Source organism: Vulpes lagopus, chromosome 21 (assembly GCF_018345385.1).
Source record: "Vulpes lagopus strain Blue_001 chromosome 21, ASM1834538v1, whole genome shotgun sequence".
Taxonomy (NCBI): domain Eukaryota; kingdom Metazoa; phylum Chordata; class Mammalia; order Carnivora; family Canidae; genus Vulpes; species Vulpes lagopus.
Window position 1 is genome coordinate 16,780,015 of NC_054844.1, and position 14,466 is coordinate 16,794,480.

At 34.6% G+C, this 14,466-nt stretch overlaps 1 long non-coding RNA gene across 3 annotated transcripts in view; it reads left to right on the top strand.

Moving 5' to 3' along the window:
• The window catches only part of LOC121479647, a 112,648-nt gene that overhangs the window by 12,582 nt on the left and 85,600 nt on the right, over window positions 1–14,466 (top strand). The window contains exons 3-4 of one of the 3 annotated variants that reach the window (XR_005984789.1): window positions 1,168–1,269; window positions 5,178–5,225. The exons of 1 other annotated variant lie outside the window; for it this stretch is intronic. This is a non-coding gene — a long non-coding RNA (uncharacterized LOC121479647). Of the gene's footprint in view, window positions 1–1,167; window positions 1,270–5,177; window positions 5,401–14,466 lie in introns of those variants that run through there. One more of the 3 variants, XR_005984790.1, reaches the window with a different exon arrangement.

The window sequence follows — 14,466 nt, forward strand, 5'->3', positions numbered from 1 at the left end:
GACAATTAGTAAATAAGGAAAAGTCTTTCAAATAAGGGAAGAATAGGTTGGAAAAGTTTGATAGGCTTGGATCCCAGATGGATAAATAGTAAGTTGCAACTGGAGATAATCAGCAATATGATATTCACGATACAATAAAATCCTGGCAAAGGCAAAAAGATAGAGGATCAAAGACATATGTATATGCATACCACATGTATGCAACAAAATCAGAAACAAAATCATCATATACAAAATTGTCTGAAACAAAACCATGTAAAATCTATTTCTATCCCATAAAAGATATTTTTAAAATGTCTTGTAACTTACCAACAAGAAAATTAGTCTTTCTTATGAAGTGTAATGATGAAATGATGCCCAAGGAGAGCAATTTAAGTTCAGAGATTGCCATATTTGTATTGTGTTCCCTCATGAAAGTCAGCATTACATTAAAATGTCAGAATTAAGGACTGTGACTTGAAACCAAGAATTCATTTTTCCAGCTTCAAATGCTGGTTAGGAAAATTCACTTGGAGTTATTAATTTAAAATCCTGAGATTAACTGTTTTCTAGTGATTGATGCTTATTATATAATTTAACTCGTTGAAGGATATCAATAGCTAGTTAAGGCATCTTCTCCAAAATAATATTTTAAAAACTAGTTTCTGATATGCCCTGTTAGCATACTAAAGACAGATACGGAAAATAGCTGGTGATGAGAATGTGTCCACGCCCAGTGCACTGTGGGAGTATCTAGCATCCAAAAGAAAAAATATCTCCCCAAATGGTAATCTACAGGTTTAAGTAAGACAACAGATGACTATAAATACAATTCCACTGTTAAACATGATACAAAGAGACAGCCCAGAGTGAAATTCCTCTGAAACATGCAAGAAGAGAACTTGGACATCAGAAAGACTTAAGTTCTAATTACTGCTTCATTTATTGCAACCTAAGTTTTTTTTTTTTTCTTGTATCAGGAGTTCTAACTCTGAGCCTCAGTATCTTGGTGAATAAGTTGAAAATAATAACCTAAAACATACTTATAATTTATCATTTAACTCAAAGTAGTATGAGTGAACACAGATGTGAGTGTAACCCAAGAGCTATGTTAGAATTTAATCTTCACACCTGAGTATATTCACTTTTCTGAAATCTATATGCAAACCTCATGTGTTCCCTTCCCAGATACATGAGGATCAATTATGTACTGAATTTTGGATCCCAAGAGAGAAAAAAATCCACACTTTCCTATGAAGATGTTCTTGGGAGGTATCAGAAATGCTCAAGGTAGAAGGAGGCAGTGTTACTTCGTTTATGAATTGCCTCAATCCTTCCTCCTCCTTCTTCTTCTTCTTCTTCTTCTTCTTCTTCTTCTTCTTCTTCTTCTTCTTCTTCTTCTTCTTCTTTTTCTTCTTCTTCTTCTTCTTCTTCTTCTTCTTCTTCTTCTTCTTCTTCTTCTAAAAGATTTTATTAATTTATTTGAGAGAGAGACAGTGATAGAGACAAGTAGGGGGAGTGGCAGACAAAGGAAGAGGGAGATATAGGCTCTCCGTGGAGAGTGAGCCTGATGTGGGCTGGGTCCCATCATCCCCCGGGGCTAATGATCTGAGCTGAAGGCAAATGCTTAACCACCTGAGCCACCCAGGCTCCCCTAAATTGCCTCAATCCTGATATCAAGATTGGAGTATGCTATTTTATACTTACACACAAGGTGTTTCTTTCCTGTAAAATATTAGAGCATTCTGAATACATAGTTCCTGAAGAACTATGACATGAAATAAAAGTATGATGTCCTGGGACTACTGTGGGACTTAGGATAGTCGATGGAACAAGATGACAGCAATAAGACATTAGTAGCTATCTTCAGAGGAGAAAAATCCCAAGCAGAGAGACTATTTTCGGCTGCTTCTCCAACATCCATTTCTCTCTTCTCTCTTCTTAATAAGGCCCTGAATTTCCCAAGGGTTCCCCCTGACTAGTCTATGTCCTTTGGAGTGTGTCAAAACCCCTTTGCTGCAGTGACTAGTGCAAGGGTGGTCAACATACTTGTCCTTCTCCAAACCAGTCAAAAGAATATTCAACATTTGTTGTTGATAAAGAAGTCATCTCTTTCTCTGTGAAGGAGAAAGCCTTTATCTTTGGATTGCCAGGAGTCCTCCTTTTTATTTTAAAAAAAGATTTTATTTATTTATTAATAAGAGACAGAGAGAGAGAGAGAGGGAGAGAGAGATGCAGAGTCATAGGGAGAGGGAGAAGGAGGCCCCATGCAGGGAGCCTGACATGGGACTCCAGGATCACGCCCTGGGCTGAAGGTGGCGCTAAACCAGAAAACCTCACACTCGGGCCTGAGTGAAAGAAAAGAAAGCACTAAGGACTGTAGACAGAACAGAGCCATGAAGCATGATTGAGTCACCATAGCATTGTGAGAGTTGTTCACCGTTTCAGTAAAATCTTGTAGCATGCAAAAATCGTCAACAACAGATGTCTAAGGCTGCTGCTGGCCCAAAAAAAAAAAAAAAAAAAAAAAAAAAAAAACATTTGGTTACCCCTCCCCTTTTTTTGCTTCAAAAAGATAAGGGATATGAGTTTGTAAATAGAAAAGAAAAATCTATATATATGTATATGTAGAGAGAAATATATCCCCTGTTGACCATTTTTAAAAGGTTCCAGATTGGATATGGTGTTTCAACCAAATTTTAACATGAATGAGAGCATAGTAGGCAGGAAGAACACTTGATACAACTATGCAGATTTTATAAATGTGCAATAAAAGTATTTGTTGTAAAAAAAAAAAAATGAGCCACCCAGGCTGCCCCCAGGAGTCCTCTTCTTACCATGTTGATAAAACCAGTTCAAATTGGAGGGCAAAGCTGAGATTCACAGAAAAGTCTCATTCATAAGCCTCTGCTCTATGATCTTTGGTCATGTGAACAAATCCCAGGTTGAATCACATTTTTCTTTATTTTGGTACTGAAACAATCACAAAAATTTGATACTTCATCAGGTCATCTAATGAATTCAGACTTATACTGATTAATTTAAAATAGTCATTACTATAAGCAAAATCTATGAAGTAATGAAAGATATTAAGAATTGGAAAAACAATATGCAAGTGTGTTGTAGGAAGAGAACAATGAAAGCTTGCAGATAAAATAAAAAGTCAAAAGTGACTATAAGCACACCCATGTTCATAGTAGCATTAGTCACAATCACCAAGAGGTGGTAGCAACATGAATGCCCACTGGCTCATAAATGGATAAGGAAAATGTGGTATTATGTGCCATAAAATATTATTCAGACTTTAAAAAAAAAGAAAACCCTGCCAGATACTCCAACAAGGATGCACATGGAGGATATATGTAAGTGAAATAAGCTAGTCACCAAAAAATTAGATACTGTATTATTCCACTTGCATAAGGTATCAAAAATAGTCAAATTTATAGAACCAGAAAGTACAATGGTGGTTGCCAAGGGCTGGTGAAGGGGGAAATAGGGAGCTTTTCTTCAATGGGTATTGAGTTTCAATTTTCAAGATGAAAACGTCTAAAGATGTGTTGAACAACAATGTGAACACAGTTAATGCTACTGAATGGTACACTTAAAATGGTTAAGATGTAAATTGTATGTTAGTTGTGTGTTGTGTTTGTACCACATTTTTTAAAAAATGGCCCTAGGTGGGAGGCATGAGAAAGGAGATAGATTACTTAAATGGGTATGGGGTTTTCTTTGGGAGACATGAGAATGTTTTGGAACTAGATAGAGGTGATAGGTACACAACATGGAGAATGTACATTTTTATTTTTATTTTTTTTAAGATTTTATTTATTTACTCATGAGAGACACAGAGAGAGAGAGGCAGAGACACAGGCAGAGGGAGAAGCAGATTCCATGCCAGGAGCCCGATGCGGAACTCGATCCTGGGTCTCAAGGATCATACCCTGGGCCAAAGGCAGGCAGCAACTGCTGAGCCACCCAGGCATCCCAAGAATGCACAATTTTGATGGTTAAATGTATACTATGTGAATTTCACCTCAAAAAAAAATTAAAGTGACTATGCAGTTTATTCAAAGTAATAGTGAAGTTCACACATACTTAAGGGGTATTGAGGTCCAGGTCCAGCCAAAATATAATAGCTCACATGTGCTATAATCATTTAACCATCACACACCTATGATGTAGGTGCTGTTATGATCTATATTTTACAGAAGAGGAAAACAAGAGAATTTTCCAAGAACACATAGCTCATAGGTCATTCCACTGAGGAGTGAAGTGAAACTGATATAGGAACGAGTTAGGGGCAGAGGGGGCTAGGCAGGGAAATATAGGAAAGGCCCCAGAGTCAGGTTCCAACCCATCCCAAGGAAACAGAGATAAGACAGTAAAAACAAAAATAAACCTGGCTCTCTAGCTCCAAAATATTAGGGAGCATCCTCCTTTAATGGCTACTAAGTAATAACAGAAATCTCAGATGAAGAGAAATATTATGGAGGAGATATTAACCAGAGAGAAGGGAACCCCTTGTTTGGGCTCATGTTATTTACAAAAAAAAAAAAAATCTTGTTTGTGGGCAGCCCCCGTGGCTCAGTGTTTTGGCACCGCCTTCAGCCCAGGGCCTGATCCTGGAGACCCGGTATTGAGTCCCACTTCGGCTCCCTACATGGAGCCTGCTTCTCCCTCTGCCTGTCTCTCTCTCTCTGTCTCTCTCTCCCCCTCTCTCTTTCTCTCTTTCTCTCTATGTGTCTCTCATGAATGCATGAATAAAATATTTTTTAAAAAATCTTTTGTTATTATGATAGTTATTAGTCCACTGTATTTGTTCTAAATATCCACCCTGATATTGATAAGAAATAGACCAAGTTCCCTAGCTAGTTTCCTTTAAAAGACAGACCATAACAGCCCTCAGTGGTAACCCTGTCGGGACCCCTCTCACTTTTGAGAGCTTTCTCTGTATCTCTGCTTAATAAACCTCTATTGCTTTGCTCACTCTCTGTTGTCCGTGAGATTCATTCTTCAACTCCATGAGATAAGAATCAAGCTCTCCCGTATCAAAACTGTCTTCACTAATAGCCTGTACCCTCTCTTCTTGAGTGAAGTTGGTCTCCAGAGATGCTTCATTTACTGAAGGGATTCTTTGAAAATTTTATTTATTTATTTATTTATTTATTTATTTATTTATTTATTTATTTATTTGACAGAGATAGAGAGAACATGATCAAGATGGAGAGACAGAGGAAGAGGAAGAAACAGACTCCCCACTGAGCAGGGAACCTAATGCAGGACTCCACTCCAGGACCCCAGGATCATGACCTGAGCTGAAGGCAGATGCTTAACTGACTGAGCCACTCAGGCACCCCTTTTTACTAAAGGAATTCTAATTCCCAATTCAGCCCATGTGACTCCTAATTATAAATCACATGTTTACTTAAGCAGCTTGAATGAGTCTCTTTTTTTGTAACCAAATGACCCTACCTAGATCTCAAATGGTGGATAAGAGAGATGTCTATGGTACCAGATAGGCAGCCTTTGTGCTCAGAATAGGAGCCAGAATCAGAGTGTGACTATCAGCAAAGACAAGGTGATACTTGGGGATCCCTGGGTGGCTCAGCGGTTTAGCTCCTGCCTTTGGCCGAGGGCGTGATCCTGGAGACCTGGGATCGAGTCCCACCTTGGGCTCCCAGCATGGAGCCTGCTTCTCCCTCTGCTTGTCTCTCTCTGTTTCTCTCTCTCTCTCTCTCTCTCTCTCTCCTCTCTCCTCTCTCTCTCTGTCTATCATGAATAAATAAATAAAATCTTTAAAAAAAAAAAAAGAAAGAAAGAAAAGGTGATACTAAATAAAAACATGAGAAAAATGGAACCTAGAAAGAACCAGCTAGTCAAAATCAGTTTGTTTCAGCTCAACGAGGAGAAAGAGGTAGGTTGAAATTAAGGTTAGCCTAAAGGTGGAATTCAATTCTCAGAAATTCTAGTTAGAACTCTCACTACCTATATAGTCCCTGGAAACTAGATTAGATGAATTTTGCCTTCAGCTGCACATGCAAAAGTGATCCTACTGTTCATACAGGAAACTATTGTTTTGGCTATGCTATTTTCTTTCAGTTTTATTAGTTACAGGCTCATGATCTGTCATCCTGTTAAAAAGGTGAGGGCTTGGAGTTAGAATAGTTTGAGTCTAATTTGCCACTTTCTAGTCAAACCATTTAGATATGTCATTGAGTAGCAGTTTCTTCATATGTGGAATGGAGATAAAAATACTTCCCTTGACACATGTGGTGAAGGATAAAATGGAAAACATGTAAATTAACTACCCCAGTGCCTCATTGGCGATTCCAAGTGTTCACTATTATGTTACTATAATAACTATGATTACTATTGCGCATGTAAAAATATCTAACCACATAGAAAACTTCCTAAAATAACACTCCCTCAGTGAAAGCAAGTCATTTTTTTCCCCACATATCCTTATTTTAAATAAGTTTCCTGATGGAAAACATTCACAGTGATTGATTTTTCAGGAATTCTGAATTTTAGCATGAAAGTGCTTCTGGACAACTGTAAACTTAATTTAAATATTTAAAGTTTACTGAGATGTATGACCACCTCCTCACTATATCCCAGACATAATCTTACTGGTTATACTTTTACCTCAGACTGAGTTTCCTTTTACTTATTATGCACTTCCTCTTTCTTTCGTCACTTCAAACTTTAGTTGTAGCACTCAGGAGGTGCCATCTCTGTGTTCTTATAAATTTGCAATTAGCTTCTAGCTCTCTTCTAATTGCTGTGTGAGCACACTTTGTTCTCCCCTCCAACAAACACCACCCTAGCTCTTTCCCCTGTGATATGTTTCTTCACCACAAGCTGAGAGTACCAGTGTCTCCTTTTCTAGTGGTAGGAAAACTGCTCTTACATCACCTTTTCTCTGCCTAATGGCTGACATTAGAAACTCTGGGCTTCTGGTTCTCCAAACCTTGGTCCTTCATTACCAAAGCCAAGATTTTGGAATCCCAAAAGAATTTCTCTGGCTCAAGAGAAGCAGAAGCATACAAAATATTGTTTTAAAAACTCTTGCCTCTGTTAGAAAGGTATAAAATCTGTGTGGGTGGGGGTATGTATGTATCAGTGTATATGAATGTGCTCTAAATGGTATTTGTCTGCCTTTAATACAATAACCTATGTCTTCTTTATTTACTCTCCAACTGACCCTCCTTCTTACCTCTAAAATAAATAAATAAAATCTTAAAAAATAAAAAAAAAAGATTCTCTATCACTCATCTTGAGCAATTTGACCCTGATGTAATTTTCTTTATGTTTCTGTGCTTAAGATTTATTAAGCTTCTTGGAAAACACAAATTTATATCTTTTGTCAGATTTGGAAAATTTGCACTCATTAATTCTCAAGTGTTTTTTCTGCCTTCCTCTTGTCTCCTTTCTATTGGGGATCACATATCTTGAAGTTGTCCAAAGTTCACTTTTATACTTTTACTTGTTAATTGTTTTCCTCTGGGTGTTCTATTTTAGAAAGTTTCTATAGCTATGTCTTCAAGTTCTCTAATTCTTTTCTCCTTAAGTGTCAGATCTGCTGTCAATTACACTCAGTGTATTTTTCATCTCAGAGGTTTCTATTTGGGTCTTTTTATTATTTCTTCTATGTCTCTACTTAAGTATTTCAACATAACTGTTTTTGTATCCTTTTCTACTAAATCCAGCATGTATGTCAGTTCTCAATCAATTGTGTTTGCTTGTTTGTTTTCCCTTTTAAGGCTTATATTTTCCTGAATCTTTGCATGCTTGATAATCTTTAATTAGGTGCCAGACTTTTTGGATTTTACCTTGTTGGGTGCAGAATGGATGTGTTTTTTATTCTTAAAATATTCTGGAGTTTCACGCTGGTATGCAGTGTTACTGAAAAATAGTTGATCTTTTTGTGGCTTGCCTTTTAAGTCTGTTTGACAAGACTAGAGCAGTATTTACTTTAGGGTGAATTATTCACCACTACTAAGGCAAGGCCCATCTCCACACTCTATAAAAGTCCTGTGAATTATGAGATCTCCTAGTCTGGCTGGTGGGAATAAGCTCTGTTCCTGGCCCCATGTGAGCACCATGTGCTCTTTAATGCTTTCATATGTTTCTGTCCTTTCTAGGAACAGTTTCTCTACATATGTGCATCAATCAGTGCTCTGCTGACTACCTCTAGAGACCTTTTAGGAGTTTCTTGATGCAGTTCTCTCTTTTGTTCTCTGTCTTGTGAATGTTAAGTGATTTTGTTTTGCCTTTTTCTAATGGCTGATGATGAACGTACTTCCAAATGCTTATTTTCCATTGGTATATCCTCTCTGTGAAATGTCTGCATATACCTTTTGCCTTTATAATTAGATATTTGTTTTTTTAGTGTTGACAGTTGAGAATTCTTTATATGTTATAGTTAAAAGGATTTTTTGTCAGATATGTGACTTACAAATATATTATCTTGTCCTTTCATTCTTCTGACATAATGTTTTACAGAGCAAAACTTTTAATTTTACTGAGATCCAATTTATCAGATTTCCCATTTATGGATTGTGCATTTGGTAACAAATCTAAAATCTCTTTGCCTAGTCATAGGTCCCAAAGATTTTCTCCTAATTATTTTTAGAAAATTTATTCCTTTTTTATTGTACATTTAAGTTCATGATCCACTTTTTTTTTTAAGTATGCTTCATCCTGGGTGTGGGTGTGGAGCCCAACATGGCACTTGAACTCAGGATTCTGAGATCAAGACATGAGCCAAGATCAAGAGTCAGACCCTCAACCGACTGAGCCACCTGGTCACTCAAGATCCATTATGAGTTAATTTTTGTATAAGGTGTGAGGTTTATGTTGAGGTTCTGTTCTTTTTTATATGGATGCCCAGTTTCTCTAGCATAATTTGCTGAAAAGACTCTTTCTTCCATTGACTTGCTTTTGCATATTTGTCAAAAATCACTCGAACATATCATATGGGTCTATTCTGTGTTCTCTGTTATATTGCATTGACCTATATGTCTCTCTCTGCCAATATCACATTCTCTTCATTATTCTAGTATCCAGTAAGCCTCAACCTCAGGGAAAGTCACTCTTCCCACTTTATTCCTCTTTTTCAAAATCGCTTTGGCTATTGTAGAGCCTCTTTTTCAATATAAATGTTCAAAAAGCCTTGCCTATGTCTACAAAAAGAAAAAAACTTGCTTAAGTTTTCATAGACTTTAGGCTCCCAGCATGGAGCCTGCTTCTCCCTCTGCCTGTGCCTCTGCCTCTCTCACTCTCTCTCTCTGTGTTTCTCATGAATAAATAAATAAAATCTTTTAAAAAAAAGTTTTCATAAAAACTTATAGTATTTTTACCAATAAAAGAGAAGGGACAACTTAACTATATTCAGTCTCCCAATCTATAAACATATCATTTACTACTTTTAATACTTTATTCCACAGACATAAATTTAATTTAATCTATCAAATACATATTACCATTAAAGTGTATTTTAGTTCAATCATTTAGATCTTCAATCAACTTGTCACCTTGTCTGAGAAAAATCTTCAGAAATGCCAACTTACTGTTTTAGCATCTTGTTTAAAACCCATAAATGCATCTCTACTTGTCTTCATGACAGAGTTCAAACATCCTTAAAAATCTGTGAATCCCTACCTGTATCAATAAATACATTAATTTTTTTAGCTCGATGGCATATCATTTTTATAAGTACGTTCTTGTCATATACAAGTAGCATTGATGCAAGAATTTTCTCTGAAGGTGATTTCTACCTTATTTTATGAATAAGTATTTCTTATGAGCAAGATGGTATGGGAAAAATATACAGGATTACCCTTTATAAGATGTCATCATATTATTCTACTTCTATCTCGAATGCTCTATTAATATTCAGAAATCATATATCTTTGGTATAATTTAAAAACACATATAACAAACAGAAGTGCTAATCATAGTTTATTATAGAAGACATAACAAAATTTTGCATTATTCCAATTAATTTTTAAAAGTCATTATAAAAACATAAAAGTACTTGAGAAAAATATCTGACATATCCTTGAATATAATTTTTAATTTGCTTATGTGAAATTGTATTAATAGCTATTGTATGTATTCATGATATACATAGAGAAATTTAATGAGATGTGAAAAAAAGGCAAAAAATAGAATAGGATTAGTAGAACAGATTTATTACACGGTTAGTCTTATTGTTAAGGAGAAGCTTTAGATGAAAAGCATTTCATTATCATTAAAGTTTTTTACACATGCTTAGAATATTTTATTAGGTGAAAATTTAGTATGGTTGGTTAATAACTGTCTAAATACATGTTTTGATTAAAGCAGAGACCATTATTCATCATACTTTTGAAATTCTAGTATTTTTCACATTATTCCAAAAACATAAAGAACTACATTAATGGCTAATTTTACACATATTTTTTTTTTACAATTGGAATACAGACGAAAATGCTTTCTATTGCTGAAGATAAAAGTATACATATATAGGGCAGCCCAGGTGGCTCAGCGGTTTAGCACCACCTTCAGCCCAGGGTGTGATCCTGGAGATCCGGGATCGAGTCCCACGTCAGGCTCCTTGCATGGAGCCTGCTCCTCCCTCTGCCTGTGTCTCTGCCTCTCTCTTTCTCTGTGTCTCTCATGAATAAATAAATAAAATCTTTAAAAAAAAAGAAAAAAGAAAAAAGTATATATACTTTTATATATATATATATATGAAGTTTACTTTCTAGTATATGCTATGCTAGGACATTCCATTGAAAAGGAATAAGGAACAGGATGATTTGGGATGAAAATTCCTTAAAATTTTCTAATTAAATTTTGTAAAATGTTTATTGTGAGCACTGGAAGAAGAAAACATTGCCTCATATTTCAAGCCCAACTATTGAGAAATGTAATGATGCTAATATTAAATAGTTTGAAATTCACAATGGCATCATCCATCTTGCCAGAGTAAATAGGTTTCAGATCTAAACTTGAATTATGATTTGATTAAAGTAATTGGGTTTCCCTCATCTTAAAATGGTGTTTTTTCACAGAAAGGAGGAATGATTTGTGCACCAAAAAGAGATATACATACACATATACAAAGAGATATAGAATGAAAAGAAGCTGTTTCTTTTAATGTAGAATAATTACACAAAATAAGTGTGCTGATTGTATTTCCTCTTAAGCCTTTACAATATGAAATTAGCCTATAAATCTGATGCATTTGAATTTTAACAGTCTATTTCCTCAGAATATTTATTTTATGTTATTTTAAATAAACTTAATTTAACAGTCACATGGAAAGAGTATATAATATAATAGCATACAGGTTGATGAATTTTCAGAAATTAAACCATAATGTAACCAGCACCCAGAAAAAAAATGAATTGATTATCTAAATTCCCAAAACTCCTTCTATTGTCTTCCAGCTCCATCACACAAGTGTACACACTCTCCTCACTTACAATAGCATACAATGTGTACAATATATGTACACAGTTTTGTGTAATATCTCATTCACTCAAATTCTGTTTGTGAGATCCCTCATGTCACCACTGTGTGTCATTGTGGGTAATCATCCTTTCATGTCGTTGTGGGTAGATGTGATTTGTTCATTATTATTATTTATACATTAATATTCATGTAATATTATGGAATATTACAGTATTCCATTGAATGAATAAACCAGAATTTATACTTTCTAGTATGTTTGAACATTGAAAATGATTCCAGGTTTGTGGCTATTGAGAACTCTGCTGCTGTGAACATTTTTGTTCATGACTTTTTCTATATAGACATGGTTCCAATCAATATTCAGTAAGGGCAAGAGCAGGAGCCATTCCTTTCATGAAGTCTTCACCAAATGTATATTTCTGTTTTGTACAAGTTATTTGTAGAAATTTTCTTTCTACAAGAAAGAAAGTTAAAGAAGTACCCTACTATTCCTGATTTGTTAAAGTTTTTTGTGGATGTTTTTCTTTTGGGGATAGTACACTGTGGAAAGTATACTGAATTTTGTCAACTCTCTTTCCTATAACTATGAAGTTGATTGAACAAGTTTTGTCCTCTTCTAAAGCGTAATGAATAATCCAATAATGGATTATTTTTTCGAATGTTAAACCAACCTTTAAGCCTAAAATAAACCTTAGTTTGTCAGTTTTTCATGTGTGTATGTATACACATACATAGTAAATTTTAAGTAAGTATTCATACAGTGCATATAAATGCATATACTTACAGACTTCAAATATATGCATATATATTTCTAAATTTCATTGCTACTCTTTCTGAGATTTATTTTGCATTTGCTTTGTTCAGCAACATTTGTCAGTAATTTTCTTCTTTAAATTCCTTTGTCAGGCTTAATTGGCCCCAGAAACTTAGAAAGTGTTCTTTAGTATGTTTGTGCGACAGTTATTTAAAGAAGCATATAGTCATTCCATTTGCTTTAACTTTTTCAAATATCCTCCACTGACCTCTGTTATTTACTAATATTTTGTTTCATTTATGAGCAATTAATAGTTTTCTGATTTTCTCTTAGATAAATTTCACTAGCATAAGAGATATAAGTAATATATGCCCTAAGTAATATAAATTATTTTAATTTTAATGATAGTACACAGCTAACTTAGAGAAGTACTATATATGCTCTTGAAAAGAATCCACATATTTTCCATATGTCTAAGAGGTTGAATGTCTTAATTATAATAGTCTTCTGTAGATTTTCTCATTTTTATCTGCTTACTGCAGTCTTCCATTATAATTATGCATTTGTCTGTTTCTTTTTGTTCATTTTCTGTCAATTTTTATTCTTCATATTTTGAAACTGTGTTATATAACAATTGAAGTCCTTCTTGTCGATTTTGTCAGGTGTTTGGCTTTCTTCTGATTAGTGTTCGCGTGATTTGTTGCTTTCCATCCTACTACAGTCACTCTGTGTTCTGACATTCAATAGATATCTCTTATAAGTAGGACATAGGTGTCTTTTGTTTATGAAGTCTGGCAATCTAAGTCTTTTACCTTTGGTTCAATTACATAAGACATATATATTGATTTATTAAGGTTTTTAAATACATCCAAACTTTTGTAGTATTTAATTCATCTGTCTTATGATCTTACCTTTCTTTTCTTGCCCTCTATATGTAAATCCCACATTTTTTTTATTACTTGGATTTATCATGCTAGTTTTCCAATTTATTTTTTATTTTGTTTAGTGGCCACTACAGATTTTAAAAATATTTTATACTTTATACTTCAAAGTCTAATACAATTATTTTATTTCCTTTTTTCACTTCCTTAGTAATACTAGACCCTAGAAAACTTCAACTTCATTTACCATTTTTTGTCATATTTCAAGGAGATTTAAAATTCATAAGGCATTATGCTGTTTTATAAATCGGTATTCAATCAATGTTCATTTGTATTTGCCCTGATATATGCCCTTTCTGGGGGCTCTTATCCCTTCTTGCATGCTCTGTTTTCTGTTGGAAAGTTCTTTTGCTGGAATTACTTCATTTAGTATTTCTTTTGTACAGATTAGCTAGTGACAATTGGTCTCAATTTTTGTTTTTCTAAACTTATGAACTATCCTTCAGTTTTTAATTGTCCAAAAACACTATTTCACCTTTGCTTTTGAAAAATATTTTCAATGCATATAGATGATTCCTAGGTTGGGAGCTGATTCCTATCAGCACTTTGGAGACTTGGTTCAATTTCCTGTGGTTCTCATCTCGCCCAAGGAAAGGTCAGCCAGCAGCTTCCTTATTGCTGCTTTGAAGGAAATGTGATTCTGTTTCTCTGCCTGCTTTTATTTTTTGTTATCTTTGATTTTCAGTGCTCCTACTGGAATGTACCTAGGTATAGTTATCATTAAATTCATAAACTGAGTATTTCAGTACTTCTTGAATGTGTTTCAACTCATCTTTCCAATCTGAAGTATTCTAATTTTGTTTGAATCCTGACAGCTCCAAAATTGATTTTGCCCCACATTCTATGCCTTCTAATTCTGGACTTCATCCACAGTAATGTTCTAAGTCTGTTTGGGTGACACTTTTTTTTCAATGTTCATAATTTTTCCCCTATCCAAATGTTCAAATATTTTCCATCATCCTATCACTTAGTTTATAATCTTATTTTATGCTGTATCTAATCTAATGCTGTGTCTAGCATTAGATTAGATACAGCACTTACTTAATTCTATCTGTCATCCATCGATATATGTATATTTGCATTTACATAGGTGTCCATTTATATTTTCTGTTTCCTTATGATCCTGGTTTTTTTTTTTTTTTTTGCTTTGTTTTTTAACCTCTGATGGGATTCCAGGCACTATGCTTCTAAAATATTATAGACATTTGCGTACTATATTCATGTTATTTTCTGTATCTGGAAAAATACTCTCCTTCATTTCACAGCTCAGATAGAGAAACGGGTATCATCTTAATCTTACCAGAGATGATGATAAATCAAACTGGGCTA